The sequence below is a fragment of the Macrotis lagotis genome, chromosome 1 (genome assembly GCF_037893015.1).
Source record: "Macrotis lagotis isolate mMagLag1 chromosome 1, bilby.v1.9.chrom.fasta, whole genome shotgun sequence".
Classification (NCBI taxonomy): Eukaryota; Metazoa; Chordata; class Mammalia; order Peramelemorphia; family Peramelidae; genus Macrotis; species Macrotis lagotis.
In genome coordinates this window covers 91,301,556-91,325,099 of record NC_133658.1, presented here as the reverse complement: position 1 = coordinate 91,325,099, position 23,544 = coordinate 91,301,556, and the positions used below count along the sequence as shown (strand labels likewise).

Below are 23,544 nucleotides of genomic sequence, written 5' to 3'. Positions count from 1 at the left end.
CATCCACTGCTACAGATCTTTTTAGAATCATTATTTAAATGTATTTGGAGAAGTTTTGAGGAAAAGCTCAGGTGAATCTCTTTCTTTACTTCACCATCTTGGCTCTGCTTCTAAGGAAAGCAATTTGGAAATATGCCAGTATAGTCACTGGATTGTGTATACCCTTTGACCCACCAAAAATACTTGGTCTTTACTGAAAAGAGATCAAAGAAATAGGAAAGTGACTTATAGTCACACACAATATCTATAACATCTCTTTTTCATTGTGGAAAAGAATTGGAAATTGTGGGGATAATTATTGATAAGGGAATAGCTGAATAAGTTGTGATATGAATGTGATAAAATACTATTGTGTTTGGAAAAAATGATGAAAGTTGACAGTTTCAAAGAAACTCAGAGTAGAACCAAGAGATTAATTTGTACCACAACAATACCACATATAAAGATAAAAAACTTTGAAAGACTTAAAACTGTGATAAACACAATGACCCATCACAATTCCAGGGAACTAATGATGAAATGTGCAATCCAACTTCATATAGAAAAATGATTACTAGATCCAGAGTGCTTATTGAAGTGTGTATGTATGCACATGCATTTCTATTATATGGACATAGATATGTGTATGTATACAAATATATTTGTTTATATACATATACATAAATCTATTATATATAAATATATATTACAAATATATAATATATAATATAAATCTATTATATATAAACATTTATCAGTATTAATAGAGTGTAAAATGTGAAAATAAGGAATATGAAATTATTAAAAATCATAGCTATATTAATTCAAATGGAACAACAATTAAAAGCTGGGATTCTGAAAACTACTTGCCCAAATTTTGCTGATCATCTGATGTGTGGTTTCAGAGGAAATGGGACTCATAGCAGTTAGTTTTCAGTTATGGATCTTGCTTCTTTATTTGCCTGCCCATCAACCAGTTCACAGTACTAAATGCTTCTGCTTACATAAAGGATTGTAACTATTAGAAAGACAATATTTTTGTGGTTCCAATTTGAAGAGGTACACTTTTTGTAAGCAACCAATCTAGTTTTATATATCTTATACTAGATTATTTACCCCAATTCAACAATTATTTCTTAGTTATCTACTATGCATAGAACATTTTGTGAGTCACTGAGGGAAGTACAAATTTTAATTACTACCTGGTCCCTGTTCTCATAAAGCTCATATGACAATAGCTATATATGCATACTTGAATGACATAGTATCTGTTGATGTTTATTTATATTTTAGTAATTTATATTTCAGTGTATTGAGATACACTCTCAATTCAATAATACTTTAATGCATTTTATTTACTGATCATACATTTATATAAAACATGCTTACTCAAAGAGATAATATTGAATTACTATTCATACTAATCTGCTACTCTTCTATTATATGTGCTGCCTAATGAAAAATAAGGTATATGTATATATATATATATATATATATATATATTAGCTCTCAGTTAATATATGTATAATTGAGTCTGACTTAATTACCTATTTTGTAGGGATTTATATTATTTTTTAACTTTACTTTCTTGGATTCATTTTTTGTTTCCAGATTTCATAATAATATATTATTTGGGCACAGATTTTTTTCCTCAGCTATATAATGAATATACATTTTTTCAAGAAAGAAATAGGAATGGAAGTCAGAACAAGGGTGAGTCTTAGAGTTAGAATGAGTTTTGCTCAAACTTACTCACTTATGTATTTTGTTTATATGACTAGGATCAAGTTAGTTTAAGTTCTTCATTGCCCTAAATAATTGTTACAGAATTTAAGAGTTGGAAGGGACCTCAGAAGCCATCAAGGCCAACTCTTTGTGGAAAAAATCTTCCCTAGAAAATTCTACAAAGTAGTCATACAGTCTCTAATGAAAGATCTTCCAGAAAGAGGAACTCACCATTTCTTAAAAGAGGATGTTCCACTTTTGACAGCTTAATCTTTAAGACAACAAAAAAATAGAGAAAATATTTATCTTGAAAATCATTCATTGTTTGAAATTACAGGTTTAACACTAATCTTATCCACAAACCACATATAGGTATATTTTTGTACATATATTAGATTTTTCAAATGTTTCAGCAGTGTATTTTGGGATTGATGCTAGAAGAGATGATCCAACTCCATTCCCCTCCTCCCCACAACATTTATGGCCAACAAAAGAAAATCCTGCAAAGAGTAACTTTTCAAGGTCATATTTCTAAAAAATGAAAAAACGTGACTGACATTAAGGGTATACTTTATTTTTTTCACCTATCATTAAAAATAGATTGTTTCTGGTTCAAGCTTATCTCTTGACATTTATTGAATAGATTACCTTGGAAACAAAGAATTAGTTGGAATTTTGTGAAATTGAAACATATGTTGGGCAATATATATATATATATATATATATATATATACACATGTATATGTATATGTATATTTGTATATTTACATCATTAGCAAGGTGCAATTGGGCTATAATCTTTCCAGTATTCATGACTTTAACCATGTGTTTGAGTCATTTCCTAATTAGAGAAATTAAGATTGTGACCTAATAGTTAATTATTAATTTTTAAATAATAATTATCCCTCCCTTTCCTCTTATTACTATTAAAATCTGTACCTTGAAAAGATCAGTCAGTCTCTCAAGGGCTTAGCTGAGGGATGAGACTTGTTCCTAGCTCTTAAGGCATAAGTTTTAGTTGGATGAATCACCACCCAAAGGAAAATCTAATTTCTGTTTAGAGTACAATCAGAATCAAGATTGGGAAAACCTTTACCTGGAGGAGAAACACCCTTTCTTGGTCCCCTTCATCAAAGTTTAGAATAAATCAGTTCATGAAGGAGAAAACTAGCTACAGAGGTCAGTCAGGCTTTAAATGACTTCCCCCTGCCCAGGTGTCTCTTGAGGAAACCAAGTTCTCAGCAGAAGGAGCTTTTAGCCCACCTCTTCATTAAATATCCACCAATCAAGATAGAGTTTCAGTTATCAAAGGTGTTCCCTTTCAGAATGGATTGAAGATACCTCAAAGTTGGCACCTTTGGTCACAGAACAAAACCACTGATCATAAATTTATTGATTACCACCTATAGCCTAAATAATAAATTGATTGTTAATTAGTCAGAAACTGTGCCTCTTGGAGTTTTCATTCATTTCATTAAAAAGGGAGATTGGTGCAAAATTAATAATAAATTTAGTAAAGTAAAATCCTTTTAACTGTTGGACCTTGCAACATTTCTAAGGAATAGTAAATAAAGGAATTCAATAGGGTAATCTTGTACAACCTCTGATGGCTGATCTTGCAAGTAGAGGAGGTTTTTTACATTAAAAACAGAGCTAGATTTGTAATTAGAAGATTTAGAATTAAAGTTCAATACTGTCACTGTGACTTTGGATACCTTATTTCATTGTTCATTATTTTAGTATTTTGGAAAAAGAAGGACCTGGATTAGATGATATGTGAGATCACTCTCAGAATTACATAAGTGACCTTATGACACAAAATGCTTTTTTAAGTATTTTTATCATTCAAATAATAGATTTCTGGTGAGACAATTCAGATATACTTACCATTCCCAGTTTTCTACACTTTTACATGACACAGATATTTTGTCTTGTTGCATCATTTCTGTCATGATTGACTCATGACTCCAATAGGGGTTTTCTAGGGAAAGATACTGGAGGAGTTTGTCATTTCCTCCTCTGGTTCATTTTACAGATAAAGAATGGTGGAAAGGAGGGTTTAGTGACTTTCCCATGGTCACACAACTAGTTAGTGAATGAGGTAGATTTGAACTCAGTAAGATGAGTCCTTCTGACTCTAGGTATAATATTTTAACCATGGTATTACTTAGATTCAGGCAATAGCCCAATATAAATTGAAAGAAAAAGAGGTTTGAGTTGTCAATCTAAGGAACATTTCATTTATTTAATGAAAAGGCGGTGGTATGCTTATTAGAAAGATTTTTTTAAATTTTAGATTAGGAGTTAGTAGACCAAGGTTTTGGTGTTGGTTTTATTGCTGACTTTGTAAACTTGCCCTTCTCTGCTTCACTTTCCACATCTTCAAATAGTTATTCAATTAACAAACATTTATTTAGTATCTTCCATGTACCAGGCACTCTGTTAATCACTGGGATTACAAAGATGAAAATAAAAATCAATTGCTTCTCTCAAGGAGCTTGTAATATTATAAAAAAAAGAGAGAACACATAAGGGAAAACAAAAAGGAGAAAGGAAAAAGGGGAAAGGAAGAAGCTACATGGTACAGGGAGACAGTAAAGAAGGTCAGAGAAGTGTAGTTATATGGGAAACAAAGACATGGCAGGCATAGTTATCATCCTTAAATGCAAGTTCTATTAGTAGCCCTTAACTCTCTACTCAGAAGGAAATGTCTCCGAGAGAGCAGATATTGATGAAGTATGAGTTTCAGAGTTTAAATTCTTTTTTGAAATAATATTTATTTCACATGATTACATGGAAAACAATTTTTAATATTCATTTTTTATGATTTTGACTTCTAAATTCTAACACTCCCTCTAATCCCTCCATTCCTCTCCCTGAGATGGTAAGAAATCATGTAAAACATTTACTTATTACTTATTTTGTGCAAGAAGACTTGAACAAAGAGAAAAGAAAGCAAGTAAGAAAGGAAGAAAGGAGAGAAAGAAAAATAGAAAAATAGTATGCTTCAATCAGTATTCAGACAGCTTTAGTTCTTTCTCTGGAGGTGGATAGCATTTTTCATGGAGACTCTTTTGATATTGTCTGGATCATTGTATTTTTTGAGATTTGCCAAGTCATTTACATTCTTTTATCAAAAATATCACTATTACTCTGTATAATGCACTCTTGGTTCTGCTCAAGTCAGTTTGTAACAGTTCAAATATGTCTTTCCAAGGTTTTCTGAAAGTATTATGCTCTTCATTTCTAATAGAACAACAATGTTTTGTTTATAATCTTGTATTACAACTTGTTCAGCCATTCTCCATTTGATGGGCATCCTTCTATTTCCAATTCTAAGTTACTACAAAAAAGAGTTGCTGTAAATATTTTTGTACAAATGGTCCTTTTCCCTTTTTTAAAAAATATCTTTCAGATAGAGAACTAGAAATGCTATTGCTGAATCCATATGTATGCATAGTTTTATAGGCCTTCTGGGAATAATTTCAAATTGTTTACCAGAATGGTTAGACTAGGTCATGAGAAGTTGAAATGAGCTAGCAGGATATGGAGGTTCCTGATTTTTGGAATCCAGAGAATTATAGCCAGATGGGAAATGAAGATACTGCTTATGTAACTCATAGAGTTCTTTTGAGTTTCACATGAGACCCTCTGTATGCAAGTACTTCAAAAAAGCTAAAACATTGAATAAATTATTTTTCGCTTCTGTTTTATTTAATCTGTGATTTTTATTGATGTAAAGAACTCCCAGAGAGGAAACTCCCTAATTTTCATATATTTGGAGAATAGAAACTATGCTGAAATTTATAGTCTTAATAGCTGCCTGGAGCACTAAAAAATTAAGTAACTTACTGGGAGTTACCACTGGAAATTGTCAGATAAGATACTAAACACATTCACACACATACACATATCCACAGAGAAAGAAAATAATTTTCAGTCCTCTTTCTACAATCAGAAACCAATTATGCTGTGATTAGGAGGGGTGGGGGTAGAATTCAAATATTTTGGGGTAAGTTTATTGTATTACTTCAATTGCTTCCCCTGACTTTTTTTTTTTTAGGTTTTAGCAAGGCAAATGGGGTTAAGTGGCTTTCCCAAGGCCACACAGCTAGGTAATTATTAAGTATCTGAGGTGGGATTTGAACTCAGGTACTCCTGACTCCAGGGCTGGTGCTTTATCCACTGCGCCACCTAGCCGCCCCCTTCCCCTGACTTCTTTTCAATTCTCTTTATCTTCTGACTCACAGAACTCAATTTTATTCTTGATGAATGATATCTCTGAACTCTCATTCCAGTACTGGTCAGAGTTTCATTCATTCCCTATCCCAACTCTTAATTCACTGCTGTGCACACTTTTCTCCTAGATACCCTCTTGTCTCTAGATTTTCATGGCACTACACCCCTTGTTATCCTTTTACTGTCTGTCTGCTTCTTCTTGCTTTCCTTTGTTGATTACTTATCCAGCCCTTCTTCACCAACAAAGGCTATCCACCCAGTAACTGTCCTAGGAATTCATCTTTTCTCCCTCTACACAGTCTTGCTTAGAGATTCCATCACCTCCCAAGGGTTTGACTTATGTCTATGGAGAAGATTATAAGATTTGTTTATCCAGCTCTCTCTAGATTTTTAATCTTGTATCACCAACTAACTTTTGAGCATCTGAAACTGAATGCTACTTAAGTGTCTTAAACTCAATATCCAATAGAGAACTCATCTTATCCCTAAAACCATTATCTCTTCTCAACTTTATTATTATGGCTAAGGGCATTACCACCCTTCCAGTCACTAGGACTCAAAACCTTGGCTCATCTTCAACTCTTCACTTGTATTTACTTCATATATCCAGTCTATCTCCTTTTTTTCCCTTTTCAACTGCACCAATTTCTGTTTTATATATATCAACTTTTCTTCACTTGCATATAAACCAACTTGGTACAAGCCCTCATTATCACATACATGTACTATCATAATAATTCTCCAATTGACCTCTCTACCTCATCTCTTCCTACTTCATTAATCCTTTACTAAGGTGCCAAAATGAACTGAAAACATTACCTATGTCAAACACACAAATTCACACATACAAACAAGATTTAAAAAAAAACAAATCTAAAACTCATTTCTCTATGATCAAATGTAACATTCCCTGTTTAGCTATTAAATCTCTTCACTTGACTTCCCATTCTTCTCAGTGTCCTTTAAACTTCCTCTATAATTCAGTGACTCTAATGTTCTTGCTGCTCCTCTTGCAAAACATTCTATCTCCCAAATCAAAATCTTTTCACTGGCTGTGTCCCATGCCTAGTTATTCTTTCTCCTTAGCTAAATATCCTGGCTTTCTTCAAGACTGAAATCAAATTTTAATTTCTGCAGGAATTCTCTCCTGGTATGACTAAATATTTTTAATGTAATTTAAATCACATTTAATTAATTAATTGCACATTACATATTAATTACATAGTTACATAATTACATATTAATTGAATGCAAATTTAATTAAATTTTAAGATAATTTTAAAAATACAGTTATGGAAATGCATTCCATTCCATAAATAAAAAAGAAAAATAAAGAAAATATTACATTATAAGTTTGTAGTATAAACACATTTATGTATCTACATATTTGTGAATATAGATATATTTCTTGTTTTGCAGAGAAAAGACTATATATTTTTGCTTTTCTTCCTGTACCAATACTTAACAGAATGACTGGCACTTTGTAACCACTTTAATAAATGATTGTCATGATGCCTTCCTTCTGTTGGTTATTTCAAATTTATTTTGTATGTCTTCTGTTTTTACCTGTTGTTTGCATGTTTTCTTTCTCCATTAGACTAGGGAGTCTTTGGGAGCATATTCTATCTTTTAACTTTTTTGGAGGGAAATTAAATTCAAGCTCATCCTCAGAACTTTGCAGAGTATCTAGTACATAGGACAGGCTTAATAAATAAATCTTGTCTAACTAATCATTGACAAGACTTCTAAATCACTTATAAGGGACAAATAGGAGTCAAATACACACACACTCACACACACACACATACATGAGACAGCGTGGAATGGGAATGAGGGAACTATAAAGAAAGAAATAAGTATAGAGAAGAAGATACTATTTATTTCTTAAGGATTCATTCTTGAGCTGAAGTCTTGTTGTTTGTCAATACCAAGGAATGGCAAAAGAGGATATAATCCTGATCCCCACATAACTATAAAAAGAAATCCAAATGCAGGTTTGACTTGGGAATGCTCTTGTCATTCTTTATATCCATTAACATTGGTAACTGAGTCTTAAAGATCATATTTAAATCTCAAGTGCCCAGTTGATAAATGCACAGTTGATAAAGATAATGTTAAGAAAGTAATAATATAAACATTTATAAGGTATGTCATAATTATATTTATTGTGGTATGTTTCATTACGGTTACAACGCAAATATTATTTGAGTTCCTATAGTACCCTGAAATTAATCCTACTTAATTTTTCCTTTATTTTCTTTTAACTTTCCTTTTCTGTCTGTATTAATTTTTCTTTCCTCCCCCTTTCTTTTAACCCAATTAACCCTTAGGTTATTTTTAAGTGTTACTATCAATTACACACTGATTTTTATCTCTTTTTTTCTTAATTTTATTTTTTAAAAAGATAGACATCTATTTTTTGTTATATATAGCACAATGTAAAATTGTGACTCTCAAATAATTTACAAAATACAAGGGATTAAAATAAAGAGCTAAAAGAGCTGGTTAACTCTAATTTTTCATTCCATTTTTAATTAGATGAATGTAAAATGTTAAAAACCAGCATAGGTCAAATGTATAAAACAGTTCAAAAAGTTATTGAGGAGAAGAATGCTTTAAAAAGCAGAATTGGCCAGATGGAAAAGGATTTAAGAAAGCTCTCTGTGGATAACAAATCCTTCAGATAGAGAATGAAGCCAAAGGAAGCTGATGACTTTACACGAAATTAAGACACAATACTTCATCATGCACATGAAAGAATGAAAAATTAGAAAAAAAATGTGAAGCATCTCATTGAAAAAACAACTGATCTAGAAAACAGAGTCAAGAAAGATAATTTAAAAATTATTGGGCTACCTGAAAGTCATGATCAGGAAAAGAGCCTTGACCTAATTTTTAAGGAATTCCTATAGGAAAATTGCCCAGATATCCTAGAAGCAGAGGGCAAAAATAGAAAGTGAGTGAATCCACCGATCTCCTGTGGAAAGAGATTAAAAAAAACCAACCCCCAGAAATATTATAGTCAAGTTCCAGAACTCCTAAATCAAAGAGAAAATATTACAAATAGCCAGAAAGACACAATTCAAATATTATGGAACTGCAGTCAGGACTTAGCAGCAACTACATTAAAGGCTCATAGGGTTTGGAATATAATATTCTGGAAGCAAAAGATCTAGGAATGCAACTGAAAATCAACTACCCAGTAAAACTGAACATCCTCTTCCAAGGGACAAGATGGACTTTCAATGAATCAGGGAGATTTCAAATGTTCCTGTTGAAATAACTAGAGCTAAACAGAAAAGTTGACCTTCAAATGCAGGACCCAGGTGAAGCATAGAGAGTGGAGGAGAAGGGTAAATTATGTTAGGCTTAATGCTGATGAACTGCATGTATTCCTGCGTAGAAAAATGATACTGTTAATACTCATATGAACCTTCTCATTTAATAGAGCAGGTTGAAGGAGCTTTTATAGATGAAAAACAGAAGAGAGATAAATTTGAAGATGTAATATATTGTAAAAATGGAGTTAATGTATAAAAGAAATGTACTGGGAGGTGGAATAGGCTAAGATATTTCATATAAAAGATTTTTTTTGCAATGAGTTTTTTTAGGCTTTTGCAAGCAAGGCAAAGCTAGGTAATTATTAAGTGTCTGAGACAGGATTTGAACCCAGGTACTCCTGACTCCAGGGCTGGTGCTTTATCCACTACATCACCTAGCCACCCCTGATTTACAATTAGCAACAGCAAGTATAGAAAAATATGAAAGTAATTTCTGTGATGGACTTATGATAAAGTATGTGATCCACCCGAGACAGAGCTAGTATCAGAACACAGACTGAAACACATTTTTTCTCTTTCTTTTACTTTATTTTTCATGAGGTTCTATATTTTTGTGGGGGAGGGGTATTATGTTTACTCTTAAACAAGAATATTTTGGTATGGTATAGATAAAGTCATATTAACCAAAAAAAAAAAAAAAAAAGAAAACAGAAGGGATGGGAATTCAGGGAAGCATGGAAAGATTTGCAGGAAGTGATGCTGAGCAAGATGAGCAGAAACAGAAAATCATTGTACACCCTAAGGGCAACAGCAGGATGATCATCATCCTAGATGGACTTGCTCATTCCATCAAGGCAACAATCAGGGACAATTTTGAGATATCTGTGATGGAGAATGCCATCTGTATCCAGAGAACAAATTGTAGAGTTTGAACAAAGACCAAAGACTATAACCTTCAATTTAGAAAAAAAAAAATCTTATTATGTAATTTTGCTTTCTCTTATACTTTTATTTCTCTTCGTTAAGGATATGATTTTCCTCTCATCACATTCAACTTAGATCAATGCATACCATGGAAACAATGTAAAGACTAACAGAGTACCTTCTCTGGGGGGTGGGAGAAAAGTAATGGTAGGGGTAAATTTATAAAACTCAAAATAAATAAAATCTTTCATTAATAAAAAATAAAAGAAAATAAAAAAGAAAAGATTGATATTCAATAAGTTAAAAAGGAGGAAGAGGATCATTCCAGTAATAGGGGATAGTCTGAGTAAAGTGTCTTCAGATGTGGAAAGAATAATCCAGTTTGGCTAAAGATTATAGTGTTGCTGAAAGGAAATTGCACAAGATTAGACAGGAAAGAAGGCATCAAGCATTAATTAGTCACTTTCTAATGAAAAGCTCCGTGGGACATGAAGAAAGCCAGGAAAAGCAGCAGGAATTGAGAGAAAGAATTCTAGGAACTGGGGCATGAAGTATAGAAAATGCCTGGATACAAGAGATAAAATATCTTGTTCATAACAGACAATGCCACTAGATCAAGAAGAATGTGTTGGGGAGCAAACGATAAGAATCCTGGAACGGTAGGAGAAATCTAAATTATTATGCTTTTGAATACTAAATGGGAGTTTTGTATTTGATCCTAGCAATGAGAACCTATTGGAATTTTTGGAGTAGGGGTGTGACTTAATTTAACATATGTTTTAGGAAAATATCTTTGACTACTAAATAAAGGATGGATTGGCCTGGGAAGAAACTTGATGCAAACAGACTCTTCAACAGGCTATTAGAATATTCTAGGCATTAGGTGATGAGGGTTTGTACTAGAGTGATGGCAGTGTCTGAAGAGAAAGTGGATTGTAAAAGTAAAGTTGCAATGCCTTTTCATCATATTGAATATGAGGAGTCAATGATGCCACCTAAGTTTCAAGTCTGAAGGACAGCAAGCAAGGATAGTTCTACCCTCTATAGTATTAGGGAAGATGGTGGTAAGGGGGGGGAGGATTAAAGGGGAAAGATAATTAATTTATTTTTGGACATAAATGACTACTGGAATTCAATTCAAGATGTCTGAAAGTCATTTATATAATATCAGACAGGTTCAGTGGGGACATTAGGCTAGGATTTGACATTATGAGAAATATCAGCGTAGAGATAGTAATAAAATTCAAGTGAGTTTATGAAATAACCAAGTGAAATAGAACAGAGGGAGTAAGCAAGAGAGCCCAGGACAGAACTTATGTAATAAACCTATAGTTAAAAGGCATAATATGGATGAGGATGTAGCAAACGAAATTGAGAAGGAGGAGTGGGAAAGGTAGCAGGAAGCAGAAGTTGATAGTATCCTGAAAACGTGGACAGAAGATAACATAAAGGAGAGGATGATCTTCAGTGTCAAAGACTTCAAGAGGTCAAAAAGAATGAGAACTAAGAAAATACCATTGTATTTGGTAAATTAGAGATCATCAGTAGCTCTAAAAAAAGCAGTTGTAGTGGAATAATGTGGTCAGAAGCTGTATTTTAAGGGATTGACAAGAAAAGAAAGAGAAAATGGGGAGATGTTGGTAAACTATCAATTTATGTATCTACTTTTTCAACACTTTAGAGTCTTAGAGAGTTGCATTGAGAGGCTGAGTATTTTGCTTAGAGTCCTGGAACCAAAAAGAGATTAGAGTCAGGAGCTGAAAGTCTTTCTAACTCCAAGGCCACTTCTCAATTCTCTGTATCATACTGCAACCTTTAAGGCATTAGAGAAATGTCTTTTGTTATCCTTGAGGATATTGGGAATGAAAAATATAGCATTGGACCTAAATTCTGCTTCAGCTATTAACTATGTGAATCTGGACAAATTGTTTAATATCTTATAGGGTCAATTTGCTTATCTGCAAAATGGATACAATAATAAGACCAATCGTTCAGGATTTTATCAGACTCAAATGAAATAGTGTGTGCAAAGCACTTTGAAAACCTGAAATTGATCGTCTTCTCTAAGTGCCAAGAGTGGGTAGATGATGATCGGTGACAGGCTGCAATAGTAGTGGTAGTAGTTGTAGTAGTAGTGGTAGTAGTAGTAGTGGTGGTAGTAGTAGCAGTTGTAGTAGTAGAAGTTGTAGTAGCAGCAACAATAGGTGAAGAGTTATATGACAAGTGCTAGAGAGAGAATACAAGAATAAATCTGTAGCCAGTGAAATATGCTATTTTCATTACCTTTCTCTAGCATTACTTTTGGCATTTTGAAAACAGGAATAGAGATGTGATGATGGTATTCACTCAGAGATGAAGGTTTGCAATTCAATAATGTCAGAAAGTCAATGGGGCTAAGCATTCTAGGGCACTAAGTAAAGAAACTTTAAAGTGGTAGACCAGAAGGTAAAAGGTTTGCTATTGAGGCAAGGGAAGCCAGAGTAGTTAGATGCTTTGAGAGAATAGGACTGAACCCAGAGATTAAAGGCCATGTAAAAGGTAACATAGGTTTAATGTATGTGAAAGTGGGGAATTTGAAGAATTTTGGACAGAATATGAATTTCTGCTTCATTATTTATACATTTTAAGCAGGGTTCTCTTTTCTTTTTTATATAAAGGGAAGGAAATAAAAATTTGCTAACTGAAAAAATAATTAAAGAATTAGATAACATTCCTCACAAGAAAATGGTTTTCAATATTTATTTCTTCTTTTATAAAGTGAATTTGAGATGGAATACTCTAAGTTCTTCTTAAGTTTAGGTAAAAACGAATAGTTTCACTTTTTCTTCCATCCATTAACATTTACTCATTCTAATTTAGAAAAGCAATATGACATAGTATACATATGTATATGTGTGTGTGTGTGTGTGTGTGTGTGTGTGTGTCTGGCCTTTGAATCATGGTGGCTTGGATCCATGAGCTGCTCCTCACATGACCCTCATCTTAACAAATCACTTGACTTCTCAGCCTTTTAGGCCTGAGGTGTCAAACCCATATAAATACATGGGGACTAAAATAATTCTAAGTGTGACCTGAACCAGATTAAAATTCAATTGGGAAATATTTAACAAATAAAGCTATAAAATAATAAATTAAAGAAAAATTTTAATATGTGTTTTCTAAGTCAAAATGTCACCCACAGGAATCCTTATATACAATTTATCTTCCCCTTTTCTCTATTTTTATTTGATTTTGACACTTTTTTCCTAGGGAATTCTAAGACTATAATTCATAGAGAAGGTATCAACCTGGATTGATAGATAAAGTTTCCTCATTTTTGACTTCACCATTCCTATCCTATTTGTAGTTTAGGTAAAGACAATTTCCTAAAGAACACTTAGAGACATCTTTTCCCTCCTGGGAATTTTTCTCCTTGGCTTCTCAAGGCTTGACAGAATTGTCTGAAAGAAAACTGAGGTAGGCAAAGTTTTGCCTAATGGCAAAAATGTCCCAGTAGAAATAAAGATTAAACCTTTCCCCAGTATTTACATAAGTTTGCTTTCAGTTGATTTAAAAATAAGCAGAGAAACATTTAACATGAGGTATGATTATTTTTAATTTGCCTGAAAGCAAATTATACATGTATCTCATGAGCAGTAGCTGCAATAGTAGTGGTAGTAGTTGTAGTAGTAGTGGTAGTAGTAGCAGTTGCAGTAGCAGTTGTAGTAGCAGCAACAACAGTTTTGTTGTTATTTGGGGGCTTAATTCATTTATCCATTTATTATTTAACATAGTCCAATCTTACTATCTAGAAGATTACCTTCTTAGAGTGTCAGTATCTTATGATATTTGTGCAAGTTTTAGAGCTCTCAATACAGAGATAAAGTTTATCTTCTTCAAGTATCTTATGTATTTGCAAATTAATAATTTTGAAAAAATAATGAATTGGTGAATTTATAAATAGAGCAATGTTCTCAAAGTAGTGGTCATGTACACTGAAATAAATAATAATGGGAGTTACTTTTTTGGATGGTGTTGATCTTTTTTTATTTATACTGCTTGAGTTGGAATTAGAGATGAAGGCAGTAGGCAGATGCTACCATTGTTTCAATTTCCTTTGATGTTCCTGCGGTCACAGGTGGATACTTGATGTATCTAACTACTGAATCATAGGTGTGAAGACCAAGTTAACAGTTACCCATAGCAGATTTCAGCATTTTTAAAGTTGTCAAATTGTCTTAGACAGTATGTTCACACTTTACCATAGTTCTTTTCACATGTGTATCACCTAGGCAAGTGTTTTTCATTGTCTGTATGAGAAATTATATAGCTGTGAATTCCAAAGCCAGAAAGAATACATTCCAAAATCATTGGCATTTTGAAAAGATATTAAAGATGGCATTAAAAAGTGTTACTTTTAACTGAAAAAAGATATCTAAGTATTGTATGGCTTTGGGGGGCAGTTGTTTCTTAAAGTTTGACAGAAAAAACTGGTACAAAATTGAAGATAGGCAAGATTTTGCTGAAGTGAAAAAATATATCAATAGACATAAAGATTGGATAATTTGCTTTCAGGCAATTTAAAAATAAACATACCTCATCACTAAGAAACAAGTATTTGCAAATAAATAAACAAAATAAGTAAACTTAGTGAAATATATATTGAATGAATACATAACTGAATAAGGGGAGAAAAAACATGTAATTTTTGGATATTCAGGTTCATGTATTTAGTGTAGATTTATAAACATGGTTTATGTTTGTAATGATTCTACATTTGGAAATCTAGTTATGACATGGCTTGTGCTCCCAGTTGTGTGAAAATCTAATAATGGACTGAGGTTTGAGCTCCCAGCCTTGCCTTGAGAAAGATCATGTTCTCCTGTAACATTCTCTTTTCACCTTCATTCCAAAAAACAAAGGCACTTCAAGCATCATAAGAAAGTCAACTATGGGTATTGTGGGAAATAAAATTAGATATGGCAAATATGGCCTTTAACTGGATAAGCATGCACATACAACTAAGCAAATATAAGGTAGAATCAGGGTAAGAAGAGTTTACTCCTCACTCAACTGGATGATTTCAGCAGTTTCTGCTATTAGATTGCACTCATTTACAATAGTCTCACGTATCTCTTCCTTGTCCATTTAGGAGCCCCGTGGCTCCCATGAACTTGAAATAAGAAATTGCAGATGTGATCAGTCTTGCTTTATGACATGAGACAACCACTACCTCTCCCCTCATCTACATTTTGTTTTCTTTATGTTACCCTAATTTCTACCTTACCTTCATGCTTTCTGAGGTTGAACTCCCCATTAGTTTCTTCTATTCCCCAAAAGGGAAGAACTAAAAATCCCAGGAATTTTGTGACCCACTAACTCCTTTTCAAAGACTGTTACAAATGAATGAAGAAATATATATTGGAGAAGATAAAATTTATCTCTGTACTGAGAGCTCTAAAACTTGCACAAATATGGTAAGATACTGACTCTAAGAAGATAATGTTCTAGATATTAAGATTGAACTATGTTAAATAATAAAGGGATAAATGGATTAAGCCCCCATATAACAACAAAACTGTTGCTGCTGCTACTACTTCTACTACTACAACTGCTACTACTACAACTACAACTACAACTACTACTATAATTATTACCACTACTATTACAACTACTGCTATTATTACTAATCACCACTACCACTATCACTACCATCATCACCTTCCACCTTGCATAATGCTTAATGTTTGCAAAATATGTTGCAAATATTAGTTTGCTTAATCTTCAAAACAACCTGATAGGTAGTAACACTTATTATACCTATTTTTCAGATGAAAAAATCATAGGCAGAGAAGGTAAATGAATTGCCCAGGGTCACATAATTAGTGAGTGAGACAAAATTTGAACTCAGATCTCCTGACATTGGGACTCATCCTCTATCCACTGTGCCTCTGTACACTGAACTGCAATTATTCACTGATACAATGATGATGTTTTGTCCTTCATTCTGGAAGAACACTATGATACCAGACAGAGGATTTCATGAGAAACATTTGAATTGGATTTGAGTGAGGGGAATCTGTGCTAAGTCACTAGCCTCACTTTCTTCTCCAGAATCATCTGATTCTAGTGACCATATATAAATTAAAATGAATAGAGATGGTCCTAGGTGCAAGGCAATCAGGCTTGCCCAAGGTCACACAAGTGTTTTCTGATATCAGATTTGAACTCATGTCCTGACTCCAAGGCAGCTCTATCCACTATACCTTGTAATTGTCCTGTAGCACAAGTTCATTAAATATTGATAAGAGATGGAATCAAAGTTAACATTATAGAAAAAGAAAGTTTAATAGGAATTTTTGAGGATGGTTGGACTTTACAAAGGCATAGGGAAAAAGAATTAGCATGCATGGTCCTGGGCACGGGCAAAAGCAAAGGGGGCATTTGCATTCGTACAATGGAGATTTTCATAATTTTTAATTTCAAAGGATTTTATAGAAATTTCATTTTATCTTCGGAAAACATAAGGTTAGTACTATAGGTTTTATTAAACCTATTTTAAAGAAGAATAAACCAGTTCCAAGAATGTATATGATTTATTTCTGATCACCCAATTAATGTTTCTGCCAAGTCTTCCTTCATTCTATCTCATTATGCCATATTACAACCAGTTATTAATGAACATGGTGCATTCATCAGGGCAGTGCTGGTGATTGGTCTGAATGAAATAATGAATGCATTTTGGGGTTTGGCAGGGAGAGATGAACTAGACAAGGGATTTCTAAGTGAATGTGAAAGGCAAGAGGGCATTCTCAGTGAATGCTTTAGAACAACTTGGCAAAGGTTATTGATGCTGCATTGAAGAAGAGAGACTCTAGACAAGTTGACTTTCCATGAGCCTGATGGAGACATGACATGATAAGGGTTGAGACTTTGGTGGTGGGTGTAAGAATGAAAAAAAGGAAAGGAGTAAAAGAAAAGACAAAGGAAGAAACATATACTGTGACCCTACTTTGTGGCAGGCTCTTTACTAAATATTATGTGAGGGAAAGGAAATTTTGAGTTGAATTTAAAAGAAAAAATGAAAAATTTGAAGTCATATAGCTAGATCTTTGGAATGATGAAATATTGTTTGGTGAATGAATACCTAATGCTTATTTAGGGGAAACACAGCAATGAAGCTATTACGTCTGTTACTCATACATAAATTTGAAATTGTCCTAAATATAAAGGACAATTTAATGGGTATTAAATAAAATCACAATCTGATTCAGTCATAAACTCAGTTTAAAGACTCAAGCACTACCTGTTCACTTGATTGTGTTCCTAAACTTCATTGGAATCTTTACAACTTTTTCCCCCCCATCTAAAATTCATTAAAATTTCTTCAAGGTAGAGAAATAAGCAATGAATGAGGGAAAAGTAGCAAATACACATTTTCCTCTGGGTTGGATTTTGTTGTTCAACTAATTTACAAATGAAAATGTTGGTCTTCACACCAGGGAAACTTGAAAAACAATATAACTACTTAGCAAGAGAAAAAGGATTTAAAAACAACAAATGACAAACAACAAACCTAAAAAAACCTCTTTGCCAATTGCTGAAGTGCTTAGCTGCACAAACAAGAGCAAAGACCAATAATTTTCAAAAATGAAAATGGTGGCAAACCAGAGAATCATGTGATCACAGAAACAGAACTAGAAGGGACCACCAAAGGCATCTGAAAGGTCTGAGGAGATTAATTGATTTGATTTGGAGGTATGAGGAGATTAATGGATTTGTGATGACAATCTAGGAGTATCATGACTTTCTGGAAAGACAACTGGTCTACAAGTCAGGAAAAAATGGCTCAAGTGCTGATTCTGATACATATTCCTTTAAGACAAGTCACTTCACCTCTTCAGCCTCAGCTTTGTTTTTTAGGGTTTTTTTTTTTTTTTTGCAAGGCAAACAGGGTTAAGTGGCTTGCCCAAGGCCACACAGCTAGGTAATTATTAAGTGTCTGAGACTGGAGTGAACCCAGGTGCTCCTGACTCCAGGGCCGGTTCTTTATCCTCTATGCCACCTAGCTGCCCCCAGCCTCAGCTTTTTAATCATCCCAACAATATCTATGTTAAAGGATTGTTATGAGGACTAAATGAGATATCAGGTGTTATTATTGTAAATGAGGAATCTGTGGCCAAGGAAGATCTAGTGATTTGTCCGAAGTTGCATAGTAATGAGAGACAGCACAGTGTAATGGAGAGAGAGAGAGAGAGAGAGAGAGAGAGCACAGAATTCTCCATTAGGGAAATGTGGGTTCAAATCCCACTTCTAAAACATATTGACTATGTGACAGTGGGTAAGTCATTTAAGTACTTTGTACTCTAGGCAAATGATCTCAAACTCAGATAGAAATCAATGCTAAAAAACCATACATAAAGATCTCTGTGAGCCACATTAAGAACAAAACAAACTACATATTAAAATTTTCTATGTCCTATTGTAATTTTATTTTTATGTTCTACTTTTCCAAATTACATTTTAATCTTGTGCAAAACTCACTGGTAGTGATATGGACTAGATGTAGGAAGGGCCTGCCTGCTTTACATCTCTGGTCTAGGCAAGTTATAATTTGCAAGGGAAGATTAATCACTTGGAAATTCTATGCATAAATGAATGAATGGATCTAATTCCTATGCTATACATAGAGGTAGTACTAGAGACAGAATTTAAATTAAAGGTTTCTATTCTGATACTTCTAGATTGTCATCACAACTCTCCTGATACTTCTATTTCTTCAAAAAATAGACAAATATAAAAATATAGTAATTCTTTTTTGTGCCCCGAATTAAAAACTAATAGATTGTCTTCCTATTGGAGAATGACTGAAGACATTATAATCCATGAATATAATGTGATGCCATTGGGTCAAAAATGACACAGTGGGCAGTTCCAAAGGAAACTGGAAAGCCTTTTATAAACTGATATAGAGGAAATTAAGCAGAAAAAGAGCGAAAATTATATGACATCGCAGAACAAAAAATTAAAATACTCTAAAACTCTCAGCAATGCAAAATTATGAGTATAGAATATTGATGGTGAATCAGTGATGACCATCAAATGCAGAGAGACAAACATTTTCCAGTTGGTTCAAGGTAGGAATTTGTTTTCCTGTATTGTCTTTTCAAAAATTATTTCTTTCATTTATGGTCGCTATTGTTGTTCATTGTGGCCAGTAAACCATGTAAAAGCAAATGACTGTAAATTTAAAAATAAAAGTCCTAGTCTTATACAAAATTTATCTTGGGATTCTGATTCTAGAGCCTATATGTGTGTGTGTGTGTCTGTGTGTGTGTGTGTGTGTGTGTGTGTATTACATTGTAATATGTTCATGACTGATGACCAAAGGTACCATGTTTGAATGATGCTATTAAAATGATGAAGGGAATATATATTAATGTAATAATTCTCAGCTATTGATATTGGCATTTTCATTCAACATAATCCAAAATTTGTTTGAGCATCTTATATGTTATTAGGGACAGAGGAATCTTAATTGAGGCCAAAGGGCTTTGAGAAGAGATTGTTAGCAACAGAAGTCTTTGCCCTGCCTTGAAATATCAGGCCATCTGAGAACTAATCTGTTTCACAAAATTGAGAATCTGATTTCCTATGATCTATGTTTTTAAGAATTGGTCAGTGTTTAGCATGTTGAAATGATTGGCTTCAGAGGTAGTGAGGTGGTGCACAGGATAAAGCACCTGGAGTCAGGAGGACCTGAGTTCAAATCTGACCTCAGACACTTAATAATTACCAAGCTGTGTGACCTTGGGCAAGTCATTGAACCCCATTGCCTTGCAACAAACAAAGATTATTGGGTTCAAATTACATTTATTAGCAATCTTTAGACATAGTCATTATAATGACAACTACTGGCAGGTATGTAGTATATCAATGTAGATTCAGGAAAAAGAACATTCAATCAATGAAATCAAGAAGTGCTTTAGGCAGAGTCTCATAGTTTAAACTACTCGGTAATTCAGAATTGGGGAAACCGAGTATCACACTGAGAGAAAAGTAGAAGCATCAATAATGATGTTATAGAACCCTAACACAAAACCTTAATCTTCAAAAAATTATTATTGAGTATAGAAGATGAAGAATAGAAAGTAGAAAAGCAACCCCATATTGAAAGAGTAGTAATTAACTCAAATGAAATAAAATTAAATGTGCCTCTGATATCTACTTTTAAAGTGGAATATTATCTTTTAATAAGATTTTGTTAGGCTGATATATGTTTTTTATTCCCTACTATTTTCAAATATATCCCTCCAATGCTCCTCTACCCAAATAATACTTCCTTTGTAACTAAAAAAGAAGTGACTTAGCAGAATTTAAATGAATCACATTTGTGTATATATGTAATATTCTATAGGTTGATTATTATCATCTTCAGAGCCTTGTCATTCTTCTTCTGTTGTCCTTTCACTATAATATTGATAGTTACTCTGGAACCTTAATTCTACTATTTTAGTTATTTCCCCCTAATGGAATGCAAATTTTTTAGGGCAGCATATGACCTACTTTTGTATTTGTATTTCTAGAATTACCACAGTGCTTAGTAGTAAAGGCTTACTAAATACATTTCATTTATTCTTTTAAATATTTAGTCTCCATAATTCAGTTTTCAGTTAATTTTAATTATTTACTTTCTTCTGTTATAGTTATTATGAATATTGTTTCTCTAGTTATGTTTATTTTATTATACATTAGTTCATGTATCATTCTCTTCAATGTGGTGTGTTCTTATTCTTGAACAATATTTAATTGCAATTTCTTTCATTATTTTGTAGGATTAAGGACTTCAGTCTTAGGGGAAAGTTCTGTACTTCTAGGTATTTTTTTAAATCCTTTTTCTCTGACTCACAATTTTACTTCTTCTCATGATTCCTTGATGCTAAATATGGAATTTTAATTTGTTGACTTGGTTAAAGAACTAAAACTAATCAGAAAGAAGAGTTATATTTGCTTCTTCCTTCTCATTCATTTATTTTTTGCCTAATGGAGACGATTTTCTGGATATTAGAGTCCCAAGGACAATAGCACTAAGTTAATGAAAGGGAAAAATAAATAGGATACATAGAAAAAAATATATATATATACACAGCCATGCATATAAGTATGTTTATACATCTATATCCACTTCTATTTGTATTGTACTATCATCTCTTTTTTATCACTATCTATCTTTATCAATATATAATCTCTATCCATCTAGTGAGCTATATCTATATACTTCCCTCATTGAGCCTATATGAAAATAGATCCCTGAGTACCATCAGAATTGCTTCTGTCAGGGATTTCTTATGTGTGTGTGTGTGGTCAGATCAGGTGCATATACTCTTCAAATTCATCTTAATTCTATTTCTACTTCTTCATATTAACATATTTGGATATTGAGAATTGTTTTAGGAATGATAGAAAAATCTATTCTTTCTATTTGTTGTCATGCTATCTATAAATACATTTGAAATATCCCACACAACTTTTCTACGCTAATTTTACCACTCATAGTTTTTGTGAATTAATATGATCTATAATATTTAGTCTGATTAAGAGACTTCTATAATGAATATTTACTGAATTTAGCTGGTTGGTACTGCAGCTAAGTTTGAAAAGACCTGGTAGAGTTTCTTTTCCTAAGCACCTAGGATTCAGGGTTCAAGTTCATATTGGCCTGATCAGCCACAGTCCAATGCACTTTAATTTGTCTCAAACATAGTGATGCCTTCCTCATATTGGTCAGCACTTTCTCTTATGAGGGCACCCTATTCTGGACAGTCTTGTGCCAGTGTCTCCCATACCTTATAATTGTTTGTGAAATTCTTTAAAGAGACATTCAGGGTGTCCAAATCCTTTTTACTTAGAGCTTATATACATGATTATATCAGAAGAGACATGACTTTAATAGATACCTAGAGGTTTATATAATATAATATAATATAATATAATATAATATAATATAATATAATATAATATAATATAATAGGAGCAGAGGGTGGGAGCATACTTAGAAAGGTTGGACCTAAAGAGATTAGGAAGTGATTTTGTCTAAATTCATATGTTAGTTAGCAATGACTGTAAGTATCATGATTGGTGTGCTAAAGGGACAGTGGGAAAAGAGTATACCTACTTTTTTCATGGGGGAAGATGGGAGGGTTATAGTTTAAGTACTATAAAGACAGAGGGAAATAGTGTTCATAGAGGGACTGGACATAAAAATATCATGAAATTTTGCTTAGTTTGATACTTTGACTACAATTGGAGGGAGTATGCTTGGGGAAGGGTTTAAAACTTCCATTAAATGATTTGCCTTTGCCTGATGCTATGGCTTATGAGGATTGTGTGTCTATGGAGAGTACTTGAAAGATATTAAATGAATATAATTTGATGTGATTCATGACTCTGGAGAAGTGAATTTGTAAAAAGACAGAAAAGGGAGGTTACTTAATGACTATAGGGGTACTACTGCTTATCAAGAGAATATTACTTCTATCAAGTGAGATAAAAAGAGTATATTTTGACAAAGGGGATATTACGTACAAGAAAGGGTTAAAGCAACAAAAACATAAAAAGATGAGCCATGCCAAGAGAAAACTAGGTTTTAGTGGATAAGTAACAACAGGTGAAAGGGCAAAAAAATCCTTTTAAAAATGTAAAGAAGGGAGGGCATGAACACTGAGTAAATCTGACTCAAAGGACATGACCCAATAACATAAATTCCCAATTAGGTTTAAAAATCTATTCTATCCTACAGAGAAGCATTTGTGTATGGGGGTGGGGGAGCAAAGGAAAGAAAAAAGAAGAAAGGATTGATTAAAAAGGAAGGTGAAGGTAAAAGTAAACTGGAAGTTAAAATTTAAAAGAAAAGTTAAAGGGGGAGGGGAACAAAGCATTGGTGAAGAGAAATAAAGAATGAAAATAGAAAAGTACAAATGGGGAAAGATAGCATGGACAGAAATACAGATTAGTAATCTAAACTGTCAATGTGAATGGTATGAATTTTCCCATAAAACAGAGGCAGATAGTAGAATAGATTAAAAACCATAATCCTACAAAATGCTGTTTTAAAGAAGCACATTTGGTAAATGCATGAGCAAAATATATTTTGCTTTAGCGGAAGTAAAAGCATCAGGGGTAGGAATGGTGATCTCAGGAAGAGCCAACATAAAAACAGGTTTCATTAAAAGGGTTAAGGAAGGTACCTACATCTTCTGAAAAGGTACCATAGGCAATGAAGTTATATCATTATTAACATAAAAACTGAATGAACTACAAGGATACATAGACAAAAAACTATAACAGTGGGAGACCTCAGCCCCCCTCTCTTAGAACTAGATAAATCTAATCACAAAATAAACAAGGAGGAAATAAG

At 33.1% G+C, this 23,544-nt stretch overlaps 1 long non-coding RNA gene across 1 annotated transcript in view; it reads left to right on the top strand.

Moving 5' to 3' along the window:
• LOC141500931 (uncharacterized) overlaps positions 1-23,544 on the top strand; it is a 405,792-nt gene that overhangs the window by 370,233 nt on the left and 12,015 nt on the right. The gene's annotated exons all lie outside the window — the stretch shown is intronic.